This window comes from Musa acuminata, chromosome BXJ1-5 (assembly GCF_036884655.1).
Source record: "Musa acuminata AAA Group cultivar baxijiao chromosome BXJ1-5, Cavendish_Baxijiao_AAA, whole genome shotgun sequence".
Lineage (NCBI taxonomy): Eukaryota > Viridiplantae > Streptophyta > Magnoliopsida > Zingiberales > Musaceae > Musa > Musa acuminata.
The window spans coordinates 40,252,946-40,275,183 of NC_088331.1; the positions used below are offsets into that span (position 1 = coordinate 40,252,946).

A 22,238-nucleotide genomic window follows, 5' to 3' on the forward strand; every position below is an offset into this window, starting at 1 on the left:
AATTGCTAGAGACATTTACGTATCAAATATGCATATTTATTTATTGAAAAGTCATCAATAAAGATGATGAAATATCTTTCTCCACTAAAACATGAAATATGAAACGATCCATAAATATCAGTACGTAAAATCTTAAGAAGTTCCTAGCTTCTTATAGAATTTTTTTGGTGTGTTTAGTTTGCTTTACTTTAATATAATCTAAATACACAATAAAATTAGTGAAGTCTAGATATTTTAAAATTTTAACTATTATTAATCTTTTAATTATTTCTTTGAAGATATATGACACATGAAGGAATCTTTGGAACTACATTTTATTCCAATATCTAATTATATGAATAGTCAAAAATTTTATATATTCATGATTTAAATTAATTTTATATAAACCATCAAATAAAATTCTATATATATTGAGTTTTCCAAAACCAAAAGAAAGAGTACATCCTAATTCATCCAATTTAGAAATGAAAACTAAAGTTTTAAAAATTGTAGAAACATAAGAAGCATCTTCAAGACCCATCAAGTGATTCGTTGTATGTAAATGTTATCACTATTGTTTTGGGATGATTCTCTATCACAATATTTTTTTTTTAATTTTTAGGTTAAAAGAAATCTCTACTATTTATTAGTAACATGAGTTAAACACCATAATATATCTAGTAAGTATTAGAAAAATTAATTTTTAGGTTAAAAGAAATCTCTACTATTTATTAGTAACATGAGTTAAACACCATAATATATCTAGTAAGTATTAGAAAAAACTTTAGTAATATTTAATTCAAAACATACATAAGTAAATATACTATCTCTTTTGAAAAAAAGAAAGCTTTGCATGTAGGATAGTTATTACCATAAAATGTCCACTATTACCGTAAAAGTTATATTTTATTATGAATATTTTTTTCTTGAGTTTGAGAAAATTTTCAGACCCAGCTTATTTCGTAGATAACATTTAATATTACTTTTATTATTATTAGTTCCTTCAGAAATAATGAAACATCATGATTTTTTTTTTAACTTAAATCTTATTTTTTTCTGCACGCATATGGTCAATTCATTTAAATTTCATCGATTTTTATTTGTGTTTAACATATTAGATATTTGATTATTGGATTGTGTAAATTCAACCTGAGCTGCAACAGGTAAAGTGGGTCAGAAAGGATAGGACGTAAAACAAAGAGTGACAACCTTGCCAGGAGTCATCACCTCATTCTTCTCAGCATCTTCTATCATGGCCACAGCCGGCCAGAAGACAAGAGAAAGAGAAGCAGGCGATGAGCAATCGCCTATCAATCAGACGGTGGACAAGCCCACTTCTCGCGGACTACATGAAGACAGGTGACAGGGCAACATGTCACACCTGTCCTTCACGCTGAAGGAAGGTTGCAAAAAGTCCAGCTTTGCTGCGATCTGTGCATGACAGCCTTCAGTCACTTTGTTCAGGTACACCATCGGCCTCCTCCCAATAAGCTGAGAGACAGGGCAACATGTCACACCTGTCCTTCACGCTGAAGGAAGGTTGCCAAAAAGCCCAGCTTTGCTGCGATCTGTGCATGACAACCTTCAGTCACTTCGTTCAGGTACACCATCGGCGTCCTCCCAATAAGCTTCGCTGCGTTCACCAGATCAAACTCTTGTCACCAGGGAAAAAAAAAATTCAACTTTTGCTCTTTCTCTCCCTTTCTTTCTGTGCATTTTCACCAAACCAAACTATTGTCACCATAAAAGATAATTTTTGGCCTCTTTTTCTTCCTTTATTTTTGTACATTTGTCAAAGTTTGAAGATTGCTCGAGGATAGATGGAAAGAAAGAGGTAAATGCAAGGCAAAAGGTTATAGTCCGACGGAGTGGTGAAGCAAAGAGCGAAAAGGGGCTCACTTGCGTGGCTTCCTTGTTGATTCAGAGAAGCCGCCGCAGGATCCACCGCTCGTTGAGTAGAGAAGAGCGAGGCCATTCGGAGAAGAGGCAACCCGCTCCTTCCCCTTCTCACGAGCTCCATCATGTTCCTCGCCATCTCTCTCTCTCTCTGCCTGCTGCTACTGCGGCTGCTGCTGCGCTATCTCCGTCTCAATCTATTCATCTATTCATCTTATTGGATGACACAAGTGGGGCTACGCGCGTTCAACACCAGCCACGTTAAGCGAGCGGATCTCCTGTTGAATCACAGGCAGGGAACAGGGAATCAGCATCTCGCAAAGTGGGACCCTGCAACAGTGACCACCTCACATTTTCTGTTTGGTGGTTGGACTAAGTCATAAATCGAGGAGACGTTAACCACAATTTAGTACATAAACTTGAAAGATTCAAAGCGGAATCGACATATCGCAGCATCTTAAGCATAGATAGGTACTCGGCATGGCAATTACACGGGTCAAGAAGCATGCATGGAATCCCATGGATGCATACATACATCATGCAAAGACAAGAAAAGATAGGACGGGATTCGGTGAAGGCAATCAACCGAGGTGGTACAAAGGACTGTGTCAATGACATGGGTGGCAGCCGCATCGCAGCCGTCACGTAACGTGCATGCTAGTCGCATGCAGGTGGTGGGAAGAACACGATATGATGGCTAATGGATCGGAACACGACCAAAGAATTTGGTACCACCAATTCAAACATATAACGAAGGGGATGAGATTTTCTAAGTGTCTTGGAAAATCTCTTACTCTGAGGGAAATCCTCTAACCTGTTGAGGAAAATTTTTCTTTCTAACCTGTATAAAAGGAAGGGGGATATGTTAATAACAATCAACTTCTTCTACAACTTGTTTATCTATTTATTTTCTAACATGGTATCAGAACAGTTCCTCCTTGACGACTGTTAGCCAAGCGACCACAGTAACACGCTGCCTCAAGCGGAGTCATTGAAGAAGCACAAGATACGGATTCAGAGCCAGTGCTAACGAGCACCGTCTTGGCTCTGCTCATCCACTCCTTCTCTTCCTTCATCGTCGGTCTTGCTTTTCTTCGTCGGCCTTGCTCCCTCTCCTATTTGCTGCCTACGGAGGAAAATATTCTCTCACTACCTCCTCAATAGCGGTGAACGACGAACAGCGGTGTCTACGCTTCCCGGCCAGCAGCAGTCGCAACTGCTGCATCTTCCTCTACCGCAGCAGCTTTCGCTGCCGCTTCCCTCTACACAACGACGCCTCCTTAATGGCGGTGTCCTCCTCCTCAATAGCGACGAATTGTCACGGACAAACTTCTAAACAGGGTGTTTGATGTAATGCTTATGTATGTCCGGGGACGGCCGAAGGCTTAATAGTCTCATTTTAGTTGGGTTGGTGGCCGCTTTAGGCTTGTAAATAAAGGTTGTGTCATGTGGACACGTGTGAGTGATTCTCGGTCTGTAATGGACCATTTTACCCTTTGTTGTGCAATTGTTCAGAGCTTGTAAAGTCTCTTTGTAATTTGCATTGTCTATAAAGTGTTTTTCGGAGATGTTTGCTTGTGGATCCCGAGTGAGGCCTTTTCTCTGTCCTGTTCTCTCTTTTGTGGGACCTAAGGGACCATGGGAGGCTTCGGGGAGGCTGACCTTTGCGGACGGACACGCAAGGGTGCCGCACGACTTAGGCAAAACCAGCTAAGTCCGTGACAGATGGTATCAGAGCGGGACAAGCACTCATAGAAACAAACCCTTCGCGCAAGAGGCACCACGAGAACAGACAAGCTTGAAAGAATGTGAAGCGCACAAAGGTTGGGATGGCTGAGTTTGAGCTACGGCTCAACGTTGACAACTATACTTGATGGTGCTCAAGGCAAGCGAGACGCTTGGTAAAGGATGAGAACATCCAAGGTGGAATGAGTTGCTCAACGACCAAAAGAGTTATGCAAAGCTCACAGAGGTGAGGGGAATTGCTAGCTCGAAGAATTTGGTACTCATACATGGGCTTGTATGTGGACGATGGAATGTTCGTGGCCATCCCAAGGCGACCGAAACTCGGCGCCATGGAGCATTGAAACTTTCTCTTCGGCATGTGAAGGATACGTCCGTAGGAGGCTGAAGGGTGCAACTAGTTCAGCATGTTGCTAGGCCTTGAGGGGTGCAGCGGGGGCTGTATTGACGTGGAGTCGCAATCTAGCAAGTGTGTTTGCAGGAGGCAGAACAATGCACAGTTTGTTCAGCAGATCGGAGTAGTCCAAGGGGATGGTGGTCTCCGAAACGAAGAGAGATTGCTCCAATGAGACAGTTATCCAAGAGGGATAAGTCCCGGCTCTCCAGAGGGAGAATCATGTGGGACGGACCTCACAAGTTGAGGAGTACCTCAACAAACAACAACTCCACGAAGCTCAATGGACTGAGCAAGCGACGAGGAGTCGTCGCATGATCTCGCTTGAGAGAATGCATTAGTGGATGTATTGCGAGATCAAGTGGGGGAGCGACCCAAAGCAACACAAATGAAGACACACTTAGAGTCGATATGGAGATCGGACTCAAGGGAGGGCTGACCCGTGGAATGGTGGGCGCGAGGGCCACCATCAACTCAATGCAAAAATGAGGAGCGGAGCAACTTGGGTGTAACTTGGCGAAGTACCCAAGCCGCATGAAGGGAGCCAGCATAGAAGATGGAACATGGAGCAGAGGCATAGTGCTTTCCTTGGACAGAGGTCAAGGACATGAACTCTTGCAGAGGCAAGAGCAGGATCATGTTGTTCCATGGGTCATTCATTCTGACGGAGCAGACTCATCTTGCATGGTGCCAAAAGATGAAGGGAGCTTCTAGGCACATGCACTTTACCTCGGAGGAGCATTTGATGGAGGAACTAAGGCGACTCAATTTGCGGAGGCGAAGTTGGGTTCAGAAGGCCTTAGCACGGGGCAAGAGGACGCAAAGGCGGGTACTCTTGAAGAATATGCCATAGTGTTGTCATTCAAGTTGCTATAAAGGGGGCGGTGCGTAGCGAAGATTGTGCTGGTAGGGGTAGAGGCCCAGGATCCAGACAATGGTGCACTAATTGCAGCGAAGTCGGAGGACTTCGGGAGCTACTAGGCGACGGACTGTCCTAGAGCGGTGTTTCATCGTGGTGTGACCCAAGAGTGGGTGGATGAAGGTCGATTGCCAAAGGAGCGAACAAAATCGAAGGTGGAAGAGACCCTGCGATGTATTGGTAGAGGCAACACATGAAGGGTTCACAATTCGAGTTCATCCCACAAGGATCAGAATGTAATAGAGATGTCACCAGGAGGCGACATGGTGCAGCGGATCGTGGTGGAACAGTTCGTGGCAATGCGATTCACACAACCTAGCCCCGTGAGGGACTAGATCATACGGAGGTATGATCGAGAGCTACTGGAAGCTCCACTTCGGTGAACAACACGACGGCAAGAAGGGTTATGGATTCAAGGAGTGAAGGCCATGGTACCGCAGAGGCGGGTCTTCCGTGCGTGCATCGAATTTTGCATCGGATGAAAGCCTTGGTCATCAGCATATGGGGGCTGTGTTCCACCAAGGGAAAAGTTCGAATGCAAGTACCAGTGAGTCTCATGGGAGGGACTTGATCATACAGCGGTATGATCGAAGCAGCTGGAGAGTTGGATTGGTCCAGAGCTCATATTCGCTTAAGGGAGCCCGACAAGTCAGAGGACAAGGTCGAGTAAGCGAACATTGCTACCAAGGAAGCTAAGGAGAACAGAATCGGTGCAAACCCTACAGCGTGATGGCAGAGGCCGTGCATGGGAGTTGTAGTATGTCTTTCCATCGACCAAAGGGAGCTGCTTGGAGAACACAGAGGTGTTGAAGCAGGGGGTCGAAAGGGGAGAGGAAGCGACGACGAGTCCAGAGGGACTTAGCTACCCAAAATCATGCATCAGATAGAATGGAGGTGGACTCGGAGGAGTACCACAGAGGCATATCTACTGATTGTGAAGAAAAGGGATGCAGATGCGAGGCGACGGATAGTAGTGCCATGGGCATGGCTGCGCCATGGTACCGCAGAGGCGGGACTTCCGTGAAAGTCATCGATCCCTTGCTCTCATGGAGGGAGAGCCCTTGGTCATGAAAGGGGCCGAGGAGGTGGAGCATGCAGAGGCAAACTCCAAGTACCGAGACAAGGCTGAAGGGCAGAGGCCAAGGAACTTCGTAAGACCGGTGTCAATGAGTTTCTCATCAAGATAGCCGAAAGTGAAGGACTTCGGGTCATGCAAGAGTGCACGACCAAGGAACGAAGTAGTCAGTACGTGGTGCTGGACCTTCGCTACTCAGGGGAGTAGGCGGCAGAGTTGATGGAGAAGACGGTACAATCCCAGAGGCGACCAAACCTATTAGAGAATTACTCCAAGTTGGGGTGAAAACTTCCTGCATTCCAGAAGTTCGATGGCATTGAGAATGTGAATCACAGTAGCTAACTCAACGCAAGGAGTGCAAACACTTCAAGTGCTTCAGAAGTGTGAGCAAAGAGCAAGCAAAGGCTAGTAACCAGCTCGATGCATGGAGTACAACCTCGAGGAGGCGGGCGAAGTCAAGTAACCTTTGCCTTCTCAACCCTTAAGAGAATGGGCGAAACCGAGTACCCCAATTCTCTTATCTATCCAGCAGAGGAGCTCTGCATAAGTTCAAAGACCCTTCGAAGATAATGGAAGACAATAGTTGTCAAATCCTCACCAATGGTGATCAATGTTACTGAGAGTAGATTGTCCGCTTCATTTCCCAACGAAATGCCAATCGAAAGCGGAAGTGATGCGAACCTACTTGGATGTGACAACTAAGTGAAAGAAGAGTCAATGAGCAAATTTTGTGGAGGAAGGACCTAAATCTTCAGAAGTTTGCGAGACGATGCTCGTTAAAAGCTCCAACAAGCATCCACCCAGTTCAAGTAGCATGAGGCATTTGAGAGACTGACGCAGTAAGGATGGTCTTTTCCTTCATTTGAAGGATCCGTAGGAATCAACAAGGATCAACACAACTCAGCCAACCCCACACCGGAGTCAGAGTCATTGGTGAGTTGAAGCAGCATGGCGGATTAAAAGGTTCGACTACTCGAAAACAACAGTTGAGAGCAGTTGGGAGCCAAGAGACGCATTGCAGTTGGAGCAGAAGATTGAAGACTCAGCAGAGGCAAGGAGTTGCAGTGTCGACAAAGGCTTCGACGAGGACGTCGAAGGAATAAGTGGGGGAGAATGTCACGGACAAACTTCTAAACAGGGTGTTTGTTGTAATGCTTATGTATGTCCGTGTCTTTTGGTATGTTCATGCTTTGTACAGCATGTAGGGGGACGACCGAAGGCTTAATAGTCCCATTTTAGTTGGGTGGCCGCTTTATGTATGTCCGTGAGTCTCTCCTTATGACTCTTTTTCCCAGTTAGCGCACCAGATTGCGCTTCCTCCGCTCGCGGAGAGTTGCCAACTTCTCGCTCATCCTGTTCGCTGCCGCGATCCTCATGAGCGGCTCCAACAGCATGGGAGCGAGTGTGCACATGCAGCCCACCTGCGGCTGCTTGGGGCAAGGGTCCGGCCTGCCCCGTCTTGCTTGATTCGCCACGATGCTTTGCCATGGCGAAGTTGCGAAGTTCGTTCGCTGTTCGATCGAAGAGCTTGCCCGCTCTGATACCACAATGTCGCGAACTTAGCTTGCGTTGCCTAAGTCGCGCTTCGCCCTTGCGATCTTGCTCCGCAAGGATCAGCCACTTTGTAACCTCTCGCAGGTCCCGAAGGACCTGTAAAAGAGAAAGAAAGTTAGATCGAAAGAACGAGCAACGGACAAGTCCCGAAGTCTCGCGAAAAGGGAAGCTTTACAAGCAATTCGTCGAACACCTTGTGTGCACAAGAGAAAAGAGGGAGAGGGGGAAAAGCAAGGCTTTCAAGGATGAACGAACAGCTGCAAGCCCACAAACAGCCGCTCACCTGGTCCCGGACGCAACACCAAGTTCCCGTAAAGGTCACGTGCGAACTTGCGAAAGAGTGTTTAACGCCCGGTATATAACCGAAGCCCCATCCAGCCCGGTGCCACCTGGGGGGTTCCAGGGGTCTGAAATGGCTGACATTTTACTTCGACGAGACAGTTCGCCGCGCGAGCCCGTGGCACGCGAAAACGGGGCTGATTTGGGCTGTTTTGGGGCTGTTTTGGGGCTGTTTTGCTCGGTTCGGTGAGCGGTCGCATTGCAGCGCTGCAGCTTGTTCGAACTTACATATTTACAAGCAAAATGACCCAAAACCAAAAGAAAACCTGCTGTCAAGCAGCTGTACAAGCAGGTGTGAGCGACGAACGGATCGTTGAACGAAGTTGTTGCGGGTGCGCGACGACCGTTCGTGACATTCTCCCCCACTTAAACTGTCGACGCCCTCGTCGACGCTTGTTGGTAGTTGTTGATGACTTCTTCTTCATGTCGCAGGGCGTCTTCAGGCTCCCAACTGGCTTCAGTTCGGGGAAGCTTTCGCCACTTCACCAAGTACTCTGTCTGCTTCGTTCCGTTGGGTAGCTTTATCTTGCGATCCGCCAGAATGGTTTCCACTCGCTTCTCGTAGGAGGCTGTGATGGGAGGTAGCCGAGTTGGAACACTTCGAGAAGCATCTTGCGGATCCGAATGGTAGGCCTTCAGGTTGCTGGCGTGAAGAACGTTGTGAATTTTGAACCACGCCGGCAGCTGTAGCCTGTAAGAAACATTGCCTACCCTGCTGATAATTGGGAAGGGCCCTTCATACTTACGCACCAATCCTTTGTGAACTCTGTTCCTGAAGAATTGGAGGGATGCCGGTTGGAGCTTTACCAACACCAAATCGCCAACTTTGAACTCTTGCGGTCGCCTTCCCAAGTCAGCCCACTTCTTCATCTTCTTTGCCGCCTTCTCCAAGTAAGCCCGCGCAATATCTGCATTTCGATGCCACTCCTTTGCGAAATGATAGGCTGAAGGACTACTTCCAGTATACCCAATTGCCATGGTGTGCGGAGTCGACGGTTGTTGTCCTGTGATAATTTCGAAGGGGCTCTTGTTGGATGCAGAGCTCCGCTGCAAGTTGTAGGAGAATTGGGCGATGTCCAACAGCTTCACCCAATCTCGTTGATTGGCACTCACGTAGTGCCGGAGATACTGCTCCAAGAGCGAATTTATTCTTTCAGTCTGACCATCCGTCTGGGGGTGGAGGCTTGTAGAGAAGTATAACTTTGACCCCAACAATTTGAATAGCTCGGTCCAGAATCGTCCTAGGAACCGAGCATCCCGATCACTAATGATATTATGTGGGACTCCCCAATACTTCACTACACCCTTCATCATCAGTCTAGCCGCCTCTTCAGCTGAACAATGTAGGGGGGCAGCAATGAAAGTTGCATACTTTGAAAACCGATCGACCACCACGAGTATCGATCCAAGTCCCCCTACAGGTGGCAAACTTGATATGAAGTCTAAGGAAATGCTCTCCCATGGCCTTTCTGGTACGGGCAACGGCTCCAAAAGTCCCACCGGCTTCCGCTGCTCCGCCTTGTCTTGTTGGCAAGTAAGGCATGTTCGAACATACTCCTCCACATCAATCCCCATCTTTGGCCGCAAGGGTGCCTCACGCCTTAGGCAATTCCAGCTAAGGTCGTGACATTGTGGTATCAGAGCGGGCAAGCTCTTCGATCGAACAGCGAACGAACTTCGCAACTTCGCCATGGCAAAGCATCGTGGCGAATCAAGCAAGACGGGGCAGGCCGGACCCTTGCCCCAAGCAGCCGCAGGTGGGCTGCATGTGCACACTCGCTCCCATGCTGTTGGAGCCGCTCATGAGGATCGCGGCAGCGAACAGGATGAGCGAGAAGTTGGCAACTCTCCGCGAGCGGAGGAAGCGCAATCTGGTGCGCTAACTGGGAAAAAGAGTCATAAGGAGAGACTCACGACGGCGGAAACCCGCCTGGATGTTCTGGAAGCGAGCATGGAGGAACTCTACCATGGCCAACAAAGACTTGTTGGGGTAGAGAGCTCGCAAGAGGAAGCGGAGTCCAGGATCGACAAGGTCGAGGCCCTAGTCGACCGACTGTCCGATGACACCAAGGACTCTGTGCAGCACTTACAAGATGTTGTGGCGGAACTCACGGCGAAGGTGGCTATGCTCACAAGAACGCTAAATGCGGGAGGAGGCAACACCCGCGTTGCACCGCCACAAAACTTGAGGGCACCTGAGCCCCATGGATACGGAGGGGCCAAAGATGCCAAGGAGCTCGAGAATTTTCTGTTCGACATGGAACAATACTTCCGAGCTACGAGACCCGATTCTGAAGATACCAAAGTTTCAATAGCAACAATGTATCTGAACGGAGATGCGAAACTTTGGTGGCGAACTCGTTGGGAGGAAATCCAACAAGGTCGGTGTCGAGTCGACACATGGGAAGACTTGAAGCGGGAGTTGAGAACTCAGTTCCTACCGGAGAACACAGAGTTCGTCGCAAGAAGGAAGTTGAGACAACTCCGCCAAAGTACCACCATCCGAGACTATGTAAAGCAGTTTTCTGCACTGATGCTGGACATACAGGACATGTCCGAGAAGGACAAGTTGTTCAGTTTCCTTGATGGTTTGAAACCATGGGCTCAGCAAGAGCTGAATCGAAGGAATGTTACCGACGTGGTCGGGGCAATTGCAGCTGCAGAAAGGCTCACCGACTTCGTTTCCTCTGAAGACCCAGCGAGAAGGAAACAATCTTCAAGCAATCGCCCTCAAAAACATTCTCGAGGGAAGGAGCTCGGGGGTGAACAAAAGAAGAAGAGCTCCCACAAAGGGCCGAACCGGAAAGGCAAGGCCTCAAAACCGGGAGGATGCTTCTTGTGCGGAGGACCGCACATGGTAAGGGAGTGCCCACAAAAACAGGCACTCAATGCGTTGACGGCATCCATCCACCCTCCCCGATCGGACAAGGGCAAAGCTGTTGCTCTTAGCTCGAGCAGTTCAGAATCCAACAGCGATGACGAAGAGTCGCAAGGACCCCGAATGGGAGCAATGCGTTTGTTGAACGCTATGCGGGGTCAAGTGGGGGAGAACAACAAGACAAAGCAACAGAAAGCAGGAAGTGGTGAGTTGATGTACGTAGACATCAAGCTGAATGGCCAAATGACCCGTGCAATGGTGGACACGGGCGCTACCCACAACTTCATAGCCGATCGTGAAGCACAACGACTTGGGTTGATCTTGGAGAAGAGCCCAAGCCGAATGAAAGCGGTGAACTCGGAGGCCAGGCGAATCTCCGGGTTGGCGAAGGGTGTTCCTATCAAAATCGGGACTTGGAGCGGAAACACCAACATGATGGCCGTGCCACTGGACGACTTCCAAGTGATTCTTGGAATGGAGTTTATGCACGCGGCGAAGTTGGTGCCGATGCCGTTCCTGAACTCCCTATGTATGATGGGAGGCGATGACCCCTGCGTGGTTCCCGTCTCTCGGAGAGGAACCAAGGAGCCCCAACATATTTCGGCGTTACAATTGAAGAAAGGGGTGCGAAAGGGCGAACTGACATTCGTGGCTGCTATGAAGCTAGAGCCACTCAACGAAGAAGCCATTCAAGAACCTGCTGTGGTGGCGAACGTCCTGAGGGAGTTCAAAGACGTTATGCCACCCGAGTTGCCGAAGACTCTTCCACCACGCAGAGGCGTGGATCACAGTATCGAGCTGGAGCCAGGAGTGAAGCCTCCAGCGAGACCACCCTACCGCATGCCCCCACCAGAGTTGGCAGAACTCAGAAAGCAGTTAGGTGAACTGCTAAGCGGTGGTCTCATCCGCAGCTCGAAAGCACCTTTCGGAGCTCCAGTTCTCTTCCAGAAGAAACAAGATGGGAGTCTCCGATTATGCGTCGACTACAGAGCCCTCAACAAAGTAACAGTGAAGAACAAGTATCCCATCCCGCTCATTGCGGACTTGTTCGATCAATTGGGCAAGGCGAAGTATTTCTCGAAACTCGACCTTCGGTCGGGATATTGGCAGGTGCGCATTGCTGAAGGCGACGAAGCAAAGACAACTTGCGTGACCAGATATGGAGCGTTTGAGTTCTTGGTGATGCCTTTCGGCTTCACCAACGCTCCGGCCACATTCTGTACTCTCATGAACCAGCTATTCAAGGAGTATTTGGATAAGTTTGTGGTCGTCTACTTGGACGATATCGTCGTCTACAGCCAAACGCTCGAGGAGCATGTCAAGCACCTTCGGACAATTTTCAAGGTTCTCAGGGAGAACACGTTGTTCGTAAAAAGGGAGAAATGCTACTTTGCTCAAACTGAGATCCTATTCTTGGGGCATCGAATCGGTGATGGCTCCATTCGGATGGACAAGTCGAAGGTGCAAGCAGTTGCGGAATGGCGAACTCCAAAGAAGGTGCCAGAGTTGAGATCCTTCCTGGGTTTCGTCAACTACTACCGACGCTTCATTGCTGGATATTCGAAGCGGGCAACCCCACTGACGGAGTTGCTGAAGAAGGAGCAGCCTTGGAAGTGGTCTGACAAATGTGAGATAGCATTCCAAGATCTGAAGGCTGCTGTTCTAGATGAACCAGTGCTCAAATTGCCAAACTATGGAGAGCCCTTTGAAGTCCATACAGATGCTTCGGACTTCGCTATTGGAGGAGTACTCATGCAGGAAGGTCATCCGGTGGCCTACGAGAGCCGCAAACTCAACGAGACCGAGAGGCGGTATCCAGTGCATGAGAAGGAGATGACAGCAGTGATTCACTGTCTACGAGTTTGGCGACACTACCTTCTCGGGTCGCGATTTGTGCTGAGGACAGACAACATCGCCCTGAGTTATTTCCAAACTCAGAAGAAGCTCTCCCCAAAGCAAGCACGGTGGCAGGACTTCCTGGCTGAATTTGATATGGCAATGGAATACAAGCCCGGGAAGGCGAATGTCGTGGCCGATGCGCTGAGTCGGAAAGTGGAATGCGTGAATGCTGCCCAACTGGAGGGCAGAGGCCAAGCAAGTCAGTTACACTCCAACTTCCTTTCCCGAATCAGAGATGGACTGTATAGTGATCCCCAGGCAGTTATCCTGATGCAGCTCATCAAAGAAGGCAAGGCACGACGATTTTGGGTCCAGGAGGGACTTGTTTACACAAAAGGGAATAGGGTTTATGTTCCCCGAGTGGACAATTTGAGGCGTGAACTCTTAAAAGAGTGTCACGATTCCCTTTGGGCTGGACACCCCGGCATTCACAGAACGTTGGCTCTCGTGGAGAGGGCCTTCTACTGGCCAAAGATGGGGATTGATGTGGAGGAGTATGTTCGAACATGCCTTACTTGCCAACAAGACAAGGCGGAGCAGCGGAAGCCGGTGGGACTTTTGGAGCCGTTGCCCGTACCAGAAAGGCCATGGGAGAGCATTTCCTTAGACTTCATATCAAGTTTGCCACCTGTAGGGGGACTTGGATCGATACTCGTGGTGGTCGATCGGTTTTCAAAGTATGCAACTTTCATTGCTGCCCCCCTACAGGTGGCAAACTTGATATGTTGGTGGCCGCTTTAGGCTTGTAAATAAAGGTTGTGTCATGTGGACACGTGTGAGTGATTCTCGATCTGTAATGGACCATTTTACCCTTTGTTGTGCAACTGTTCAGAGCTTGTAAAGTTTGTTTGTAATTTGCATTGTCTATAAAGTGTTTTTCGGAGATGTTTGCTTGTGGATCCCGAGTGAGGCCTTTTCTCTGTCCTGTTCTCTCTTTTGTGGGACCTAAGGGACCATGGGAGGCTTCGAGGAGGCTAACCTTTGCGGATGGGCACGCAAGGGTGCCGTACGACTTAGGCAAAACCAGCTAAGTCCGTGACAGAACGGCGAATGATAGTGTCTTCCTCACTCAGTCTTCCTTGCTTAACGACGGCTGCCGTGTCTTCCTCCTTCGCTGTCGCAGCCGCTTCCCGGCCAGCAGCAGACGCAACCACTGCATCTTCCTTCCTCTACCGCAACAGCTTTCGCTGACGCTTTCCTCTATACATCTAATTGCTGCAGATTTCTCTCACTGCAGTTTCCTTGAGTACCGCTGCAGTTTTCGCGGTCATCTTCCGGCGAACTGCAGCCTCTACAATCTGCTACAGCAAGCAGCAATCTACAGTAGCACCCCCCTCCCTCATTCTCCACCTTGTGTGACCTGAGTATCACACAAGGTTCGCTGCATATCTTCCAAAAAAAAAAAAAAATGTCTTCGTTCACTTCTTCTGATGTTTCAGTTCCTGTAGGGACTCCCACTTCTTGTTCTTCTACAAGGCTTATCTCCATCAATGCTGCCATGCTGATCCCCTTTAAGTTATCAAAGGGTGGCAACTATGCGTCCTAGCGAGCTCAATTTTCTAATCTTTTATTTGGATACGACTTGTTAGGTCACATTGATGGCTCTTTCAGTTGTCCTCCGGCAATGCTCAACACCCCCGGCGATCCCAGTCCAGTACCCAATCCAGCTCACAAACTGTGGCTACGTCAAGATCGTCTCATCCTCCAAGCTATTCAAGCTTCAGTTGCTGGATCTGTTGCTCCCTTGATATCTTCATGTGTAACAGCTACCGATGCATGGTCTACACTACAAACCACCATGGCAAATCATTCGCGTACTCGCAAGCTCAGTCTTCTATCCAAGCTTATGGTGACGAAACAAGAGGGAAGTACTATCTCTGATTATCTACAACATATCAATGTTATCATTGATGACTTAGCCTTGATAGGTCATTCACTATGTGACGAAGAGGTTGTCATTCATACCCTCAATGGTCTCGACACTGACTATAAGGAATTGGCTGCTGCAATTCGGGCATGCGACTCGCCAATCTCTTTTGAAGATCTCTATGATAAACTGACTGACTACGAGATGTACTTGAAGCGTGCGGACAAACTGCCTGGATCAACTGTCACAGCTCAAGTCAGTCACAAGTCCAAACGGAAGAGCACTCGGTACTCGCCGAACATCACCCAAGGTTTGGCTAATGCGCCTCTTGATTCTGTGAGTTCCATGCAACACCCCTCATATCCTCCTAGTTATCACTTCTCCCAAAGTGGTAACTCTAGCCATCATTCGTCTTGGCGTCCTGCCCTACCGAGCCATCAAAGACGGGTCGTTTGCCAACTGTGTGACAAAGTCGGCCACTCCGCTAAAGTTTGCCGGTCTCGTCCCCGCCTTCCTACTCCGTCACACTAGCCTCAGGCAAATCTCTTAACTTCTCCGACACCTAGCCAGTCCAACTGGATTGTCGACTTTGGTGCCTCTCATCACATCACCGCTGATCTTCAGAATTTGTCCCTTCACAATCCCTATGGCGGCGATGAAGATATCGTCATCGGTGATGGTAAAGGACTTCCTATAATTCATACTGGTTTCACAACGCTTAATTCTGACTCTAATACATTTACCCTCGATGATGTTTTATGCGCCCCTCATATTAAACGAAACCTCATTTCTGTTTCTCAATTTTGCAAACATAACAATACTTTCATTGAATTCTTTCCTGATTCATTTCTTGTTAAGGACTTGAGCACGGGGGCATCATTGGTCCAAGGCCTGAATAAAGACAACATTTACGAATAGCCGTCAACCTCTCGAATAACCCAGCCCACTGTTCATTCTTCTGTTGCGGCTCCAATTGATGTGTGGCATCGTCGGCTTGGTCATCCCTCGTCCTTTATTCAGCAGAAATTATTATCTCGTCACTCTCTTCCTCTTTTTAAGTCCACTAATTCTATGATGCATTGTGATGCTTGTCTTAGTAACAAGAGTCATCTGCAGCCTTTTGGCTCATCTTCCATTTCCTCCTCTAAACCTTTTGAAATCATATATACTGATGTTTGGGGTCCTGCTCCAATATTATCTTTTGATAAGTTCCGATTTTATGTTATTTTTGTAGATCACTTCTCTAAGTACACATGGATATATCCTCTTTCTCATAAATCCGACGTTTCTCGCATTTTTTTCACTTTCCAGAAGTTGGTCGAAAACTATTTTCAGTCTACCATTAAAACAGTCTACTCTGATGGTGGCGGTGAATATCAAGCCCTGGCATCCGATCTCTCAGCTTGTCGCATTCAACACCTCAAGTCTCCCCCACATACTCCTCAACTAGTTGGTTCTACCGAACGTAAACATCGGCATATAGTAGAAACTGGACTCACACTTCTACATCAGGCTTCCATGCCTTCAACTTTTTGGACAGCAGCCTTTCAAACTGCTGTCTACCTAATTAATCGAATGCCTACACCAGTTCTACAATACCAGTCCCCCTTTGACACACTATTTCACAAACCCCCTAACCTTCGTAAACTCCGAGTGTTCGGTTGTTTATGTTATCCTTGGTTACGTCCCTATGCCTCTCATAAGTTAACATCTCGATCTACTCCTTGCGTCTTTATTGGTTACTCACTTGAACATAATGCTTTTCGCTGCTATAATCTCTACACTCGTAAAATCTTCATATCACGTCACGTTGTCTTTGTTGAGTCTAACTTTCCTTTCCAAACCCTTCCATATCCTGCCATACGGACCACTTCACTATCTCACTGGAGTATACCTTCGGACCAATCGGACGAGCCTCCCATGACTTCGTCTACTTCCTCCCCTCCTGATCTGCACTATATCACTCCAGTTCAACACTTGCCCGTTTCCTCTGTTCCTACTCCACTCCACTCTTCTCCAATTGATGGGGCAATATATTCCGAAACACAACCATCCTCCTTACCTCCTTCTCGCCCAAGTGCCCTTGACGTGTCTCCGCTTGACCCAGCTTGTGCCACAGATCCTCACCCAACATCACCTCCCAATCATGTCGTCTCCAATCATCCTATGACCACTCGCTCTAAGCATGGTATTTTTAAACCTCGTCAGGTACTTAACCTACAAGCTATCATGAATTCCTCATCCCCCAACGTTGAACCCACCACCTTCACTCAAGCCCAAAAATCTCCGCATTGGCGTACTGCCATGAGTGAGGAATATAATGCCCTCCTCCATAATTCAACGTGGGATCTCATTCCTTTCCATCATTCACAAAACATCATCGGGTGTAAGTGGGTCTTTAGAATTAAGCGGAACCCAGATGGCTCTGTTGCCCGATATAAGGCACGTCTGGTCGCCAAAGGGTTTCATCAACGACCTGGAGTTGATTTCATTGAGACGTTTAGTCCTGTTGTTAAACCCACTACAATCCGGCTTATCTTGAGTCTGGCTACCACCAAAGGCTAGCAAATACGACAATTGGATGTTAATAATGCCTTTCTACAGGGATCTCTATCCGAAGATGTTTTTATGCAACAACCCCCCGGTTTTACTCATCCTCAGTATCCACAGCATGTTTGCAAACTTCGGAAAGCCATTTATGGACTTCGTCGGGCTCCGAGAGCTTGGTATACTGAACTTAGCTCATTTTTTACTTCTATCGGCTTTCTTAACTCCAAATCTAACACTTCGTTGTTTCTGCGACGTCATCATGGAAACACAATGTATATTCTGGTATATGTGGATGATATTATTGTCACAGGCAACAATCCCATCAGCATCCAAGCGTTCATCAAACAACTGGCAGCTCGATTCTCGCTTAAGGATCTCGGACCCTTGAGCTACTTTCTGGGCGTCGAAGCCACCTTCACTGTCTTCTGGTCTCCTTTTATCACAACACAAGTACATTCAAGATTTGTTATTAAAGACAAACATGCAGGATGCAAATGCAGTTACAACCCCCATCTCTACTAGTGGTTCTCTCAAATTATCGGATGGAAGTCCTGCTACGGAACCCACTCAATACCGCCAAGTTGTTGGCTCTTTACAATACTTAGCTCTCACGCGTCCAGACATCTCATTGCTGTCAACAAATTATCACAGTTTATGTAGCAACCATCTACTCTACACTGGTCTGCGGTCAAGAGACTTCTACGATATCTTAAAGGGACCCTAAATCATGGACTCTTTTTTCGTAAACACTCTCCACTTCATCTTCATGTCTTTGCCGATACTGATTGGGCAGGTAACCTTGATGTTAGAACATCCACATCGGGGTATATTATATTCCTTGGTGCTCATCCAATCAGTTGGAGTTCTAAGAAGCAAAAGACAGTCGCCCGGTCTACAACTGAAGCTGAATACCGTGTCATTGCCGCTACCACTGCAGAACTCAATTGGATCACGAATCTACTCCAGGAACTCAACATCGATTCCACCCCTACAATATATTGTGATAATATTGGAGCTACCTATCTGTGCGCTAATCCGGTATTCCACTCGCGCATGAAACATATTGCTATCGACTTCCACTTTGTACGCGATCAAGTTGTCCGTCGTCAGCTTCGTGTTTCTCATGTTCACACGGCTGATCAATTGGCTGACTCATTTACGAAGCCTCTAGCTCGTAAACTTTTTGCATTACATCAGTCCAAGATTGGCCTTCTTGATCGAAGTACCATCTTGCGGGGGCATGATAAGTAGATGAGATTTCCCTAACTGTCTGAGGAAATCTCTCTACTCTGTTGAGGGAAATCCTCTAACCTATTGAGGAAAACTCTCCCTTCTAACCTGTATAAAAGAAAGGGGGATATGTTAATAACAATCAACTTCTTCTACAATTTATTTATCTATTTATTTTCTAACAAAAATATCCTCCAAAGATGTGAAAAATAGTAATTTACTTACATTGTAAACATTACGCATCTTTAACATGCGTCTACTTTGCTCACCTGTCTTGTTTATAAGGAGTAGGGAGTAGATAGAAGTGGAGAATGATTCTTGTATCTTTTCTTTGTATTGTATGATCCCAATTGGATGGGTCTCTTATCACTAATGTAGATAAATGAATCAATTATCTAATATCATAATAGAATTTTTAGACATGTCATGTCATGGTCCACATTACTCTACTTTTCCTCAGCTTAAATTAGTTGCATATTAGCAGTGTTTTCATTGTATTATAGTTAAAAACACACATCAGTCATATTAATTTATCTTTTATAAAATATTTATGATATAAGAAATTTTGATAATCATAATTATCTCGTGAAAATGATCTTGTTTGTCCTAATTCACCTATGAGAACCATATGTCACTTGGACCTCGAGTCGAGATTGAGATTGATGAAAATAATAAAAGATAAGAATAATTATTAAAAAAAATTTATTGAAGTAACTTTAGCTTTAATACATTAACATGTCTCTCTCCTATTTATACAGATTAATAGACAATTTTTCTCAACAGAATAGATGATTTTCCTCAACAGAATGGAAAATTTTCCTTATATAATTGAGAAAATCTTATCTTCTATCAAAGATGATAGATATCTTGACCATAGATATTGAAGGGTAAATGATATATTCTCGTTCAGATTATTAGATATTAAGTTGGATTCTTTGCTTAACATGAGAGATAAAGAGAAGGCATGAGAGAGAGAGAGAGAGAGAGAGAGAGAGTAAGAAAGATCTTACCTTTATCACAAGAGCTCCTCCCTTTTGTTGAGCTCAAGTCGATTGATAGGGAATGATCTCAATACTACTCAAGTTCCAATAGCCAAAATCCTTTATCCAAAGTTTGCCCAATTAATTAAAGAATATCCAAAGTCCTATTGTTCATTATCCAAATCTGAGGTAGTATAAGCAACAATAGAAGAGACCAAAATCAATAGTAATCATTAATTTTATCGAGAACGTTCACACAGGTGCTCTATCCAAAGACTACTTATATTTTTATACATCTATAAGTTTTCTATCATGTATCTACAAGTTTACGAGCAATAAATATTGTTTTCCTTTCGGCTTTATGTTGGTTTCTAGTGATAACTCTTTCACCGCAACTTCCATATGAGAGGTGATATCAAATCTATGGATTGTCGAACCTAAGCCTTATTTGGATCATCAAAGTTAAAAGTGCTAATCCATGCTCGGGCTGGTGAATCACATAACAGACGCATAATATGTAGTGAGATGGACTACACGGGTTACTGTGGCACCATACAAACTCCACAAAAGCTAGCATGCATGTATTCAATTGAGTTGGCCTCAGTGTTGTCTCTTCGATGGTGTGAACTCAGAGACTGTTTCCACCGCTACCTATTCGTTTGCAGCCTTGATGTGCGAGTTGCTTTGTGGAAGTCAGTGAAAGCTTCCACCGGATGTGTCCTTTGTTGCTCTTCCTCATCATTAGGTTTTGGCAATGCCAAATAATTTATATGATCCTCTTTATTATATAAAATTACAGAAATAAGAGTGTAGAAATATCATAGTATGATAGGTGAAGATTTTGATCGTGAAAATTAACATCCGAATCGATTTAAAATTGAGATATGATGAGAGATTCGAATTCGGATCACTTACCTCTTTGAGGCAATTCGTCGAGCACCCACCTGACATCTCACCAGCTGAACAGCTGGAACATCACATCATCCTTGGACTTGTGTTGCGCTCCTCTCTTCATCCTGGGCTGCGTCAGAAACCATTTAATTGTCGGCAAGCATTTCATCAAGCAGGTGGAGTGCAAGTCGCCGAATCAGGGAAGAGCATAAATGCCAGAGTATGTACAAGCGACAATAAAATGGCTTACAAGATCGATAGAGGAACGTCATGTGGTCCATCCGCACCGTCGCGCATTATGTCGAGCAGATGAGGAGTCCCTTTCGCGCATGACGGTGCGAGGCATGTGTGCCTTCTCCTTCCGGGCCAGCGTGCGACGTGATGGGCGACTGAGCTGCCGCGATCCGATGCCGCTTTCGGCTTCATCAAACCGATGCGCCCATGGCGCTGGGACTCCACAAGGGAATGGGCCGCCTGTCGGCACATCAGGTCGCGTCCTACTGCGTGATCTTTGTGTGTCTCCGACAAAGTAAACCGTCTCCATCCAAATATAATTAGTTTTAAAGATTATATTTGTCTATGAAAGATCATATGTTCTTTAATTAAATTTTATTACTGATAAGATAATTTAGTATGATATTAGTTGATGAGTACAAGAATCAAGGATCTATAAATCCATCAAATCTCTCTTACCTTCAAATATGGTTCATATGTTCCAAAAGGATAAAACCGACCCATCGCATAAAATGAATCATTCCGCGTAAAGGGAATTAAGGTTCCCTATTAAATTTACACTAGAAAGAGGACACTTACGAGAGGAAACGCTGACAAGTGACAGACAATGATCGACCGACCAAATTATCCTTTATCAATTATAAAAATTAATTGACTTAATTAGTATTCTAATACTTAGGTTTGTGCAGATATCATGAAGCGTGGAATGCGTGTATCAATGTTGTTGTAAAATCCAAAGCCTCCAATTAAATGTTGTTGTTATTACTGTTGGGCTGACAGTCTAGGATGATTTTTACCCTTTATATTGAAAGGGTTTTTTATATATATCTTAATATTTTATTTGATTATGATTTTCATTTAATTTCGTTGCGTGTTATGATATGTTAATATTTATTCATATACAAAAATTTATTTCTCTTTATATCCGACTACTCGCACACGCAGGCATATTATCTGTGTAATCTCATCGTCAACGCCGATGCTTTCACTGCAACGAGTGGATCGACGAAGAGAAGACACAGACTGGTTGATAACACTTTAATCTATTGGTTCTTCCTACTCACCACCTCAAAGAGCATGTGAAGCCGTGGATAACACCTGCAACTCGACCTCCTCTGTGAGTCCACATGCACGAAACCCCACCTTGAGAGAGCAGAGACTCGTCTTGCAGCCTCACATGGGATTCAACTCGATGGCTTTGATTCGCAACCCGAAAGGGAAAGCCAAAAGGTCCACAGGTCTCATGGCAATGGGGCTTAGTTTAATTGTGATGACAGCAATAATGCTCTTCGAAATAATAATCTTAATTAGCTGCATGCCTACCCCTAACCCTAATTCTCTGAATGATCCAAAAAGAAATGGTGGGATTGTTTAGGGTTTCTTTGCCAGCTGACACAATTGTTCTTATCACAACCAAAGGCTGAAACGGTAACCCAACATGCTATCCACCATAGATTCACTATAGATCATTGGCCATATATACTAAGATATGCTTAAATTCCTTTTTAGATTCTATTATCCTTTTTAGTAATGAGTCCCATTATTTCCAGTTAGAAGTAATGAGGTGACCTAATTGATGGACCTGTTCAACTCTTGATTAGGTTGTATTACCTAATGAATCTATAATAATAATAATAATAATAATAATAATAATAATAATAATAATAATAAGAGAAATATATGTTTTCTCATGTTGGCACATTGGGAATGTTGTCTTGAAGTGACAAGATGTCTTTGGTTTCCTCAAGCACCAACCATATCTTGTCAACCTAAGCCGGAATTCCATGTACTACTTGTGTTGTTGTTTGCA

General features: G+C 45.8%; 1 long non-coding RNA gene across 2 annotated transcripts; it reads right to left on the reverse strand.

Annotated features, from left to right (window-relative positions):
* Positions 1 to 1,187: 1,187 nt before the first annotated feature.
* Positions 1,188 to 20,697, reverse strand: LOC135674276 (uncharacterized). 2 transcript variants are annotated; one of them, XR_010513571.1, is made up of 3 exons: positions 20,445 to 20,697; positions 20,219 to 20,324; positions 1,188 to 2,153 (listed from the first exon to the last, which is right to left on the reverse strand). It is a non-coding gene; the product is annotated as an uncharacterized LOC135674276 (long non-coding RNA). The 2 variants fall into 2 exon arrangements; XR_010513572.1 differs by having other exon boundaries at positions 1,188 to 2,231.
* Between the last annotated feature and the right edge of the window lie 1,541 nt (positions 20,698 to 22,238).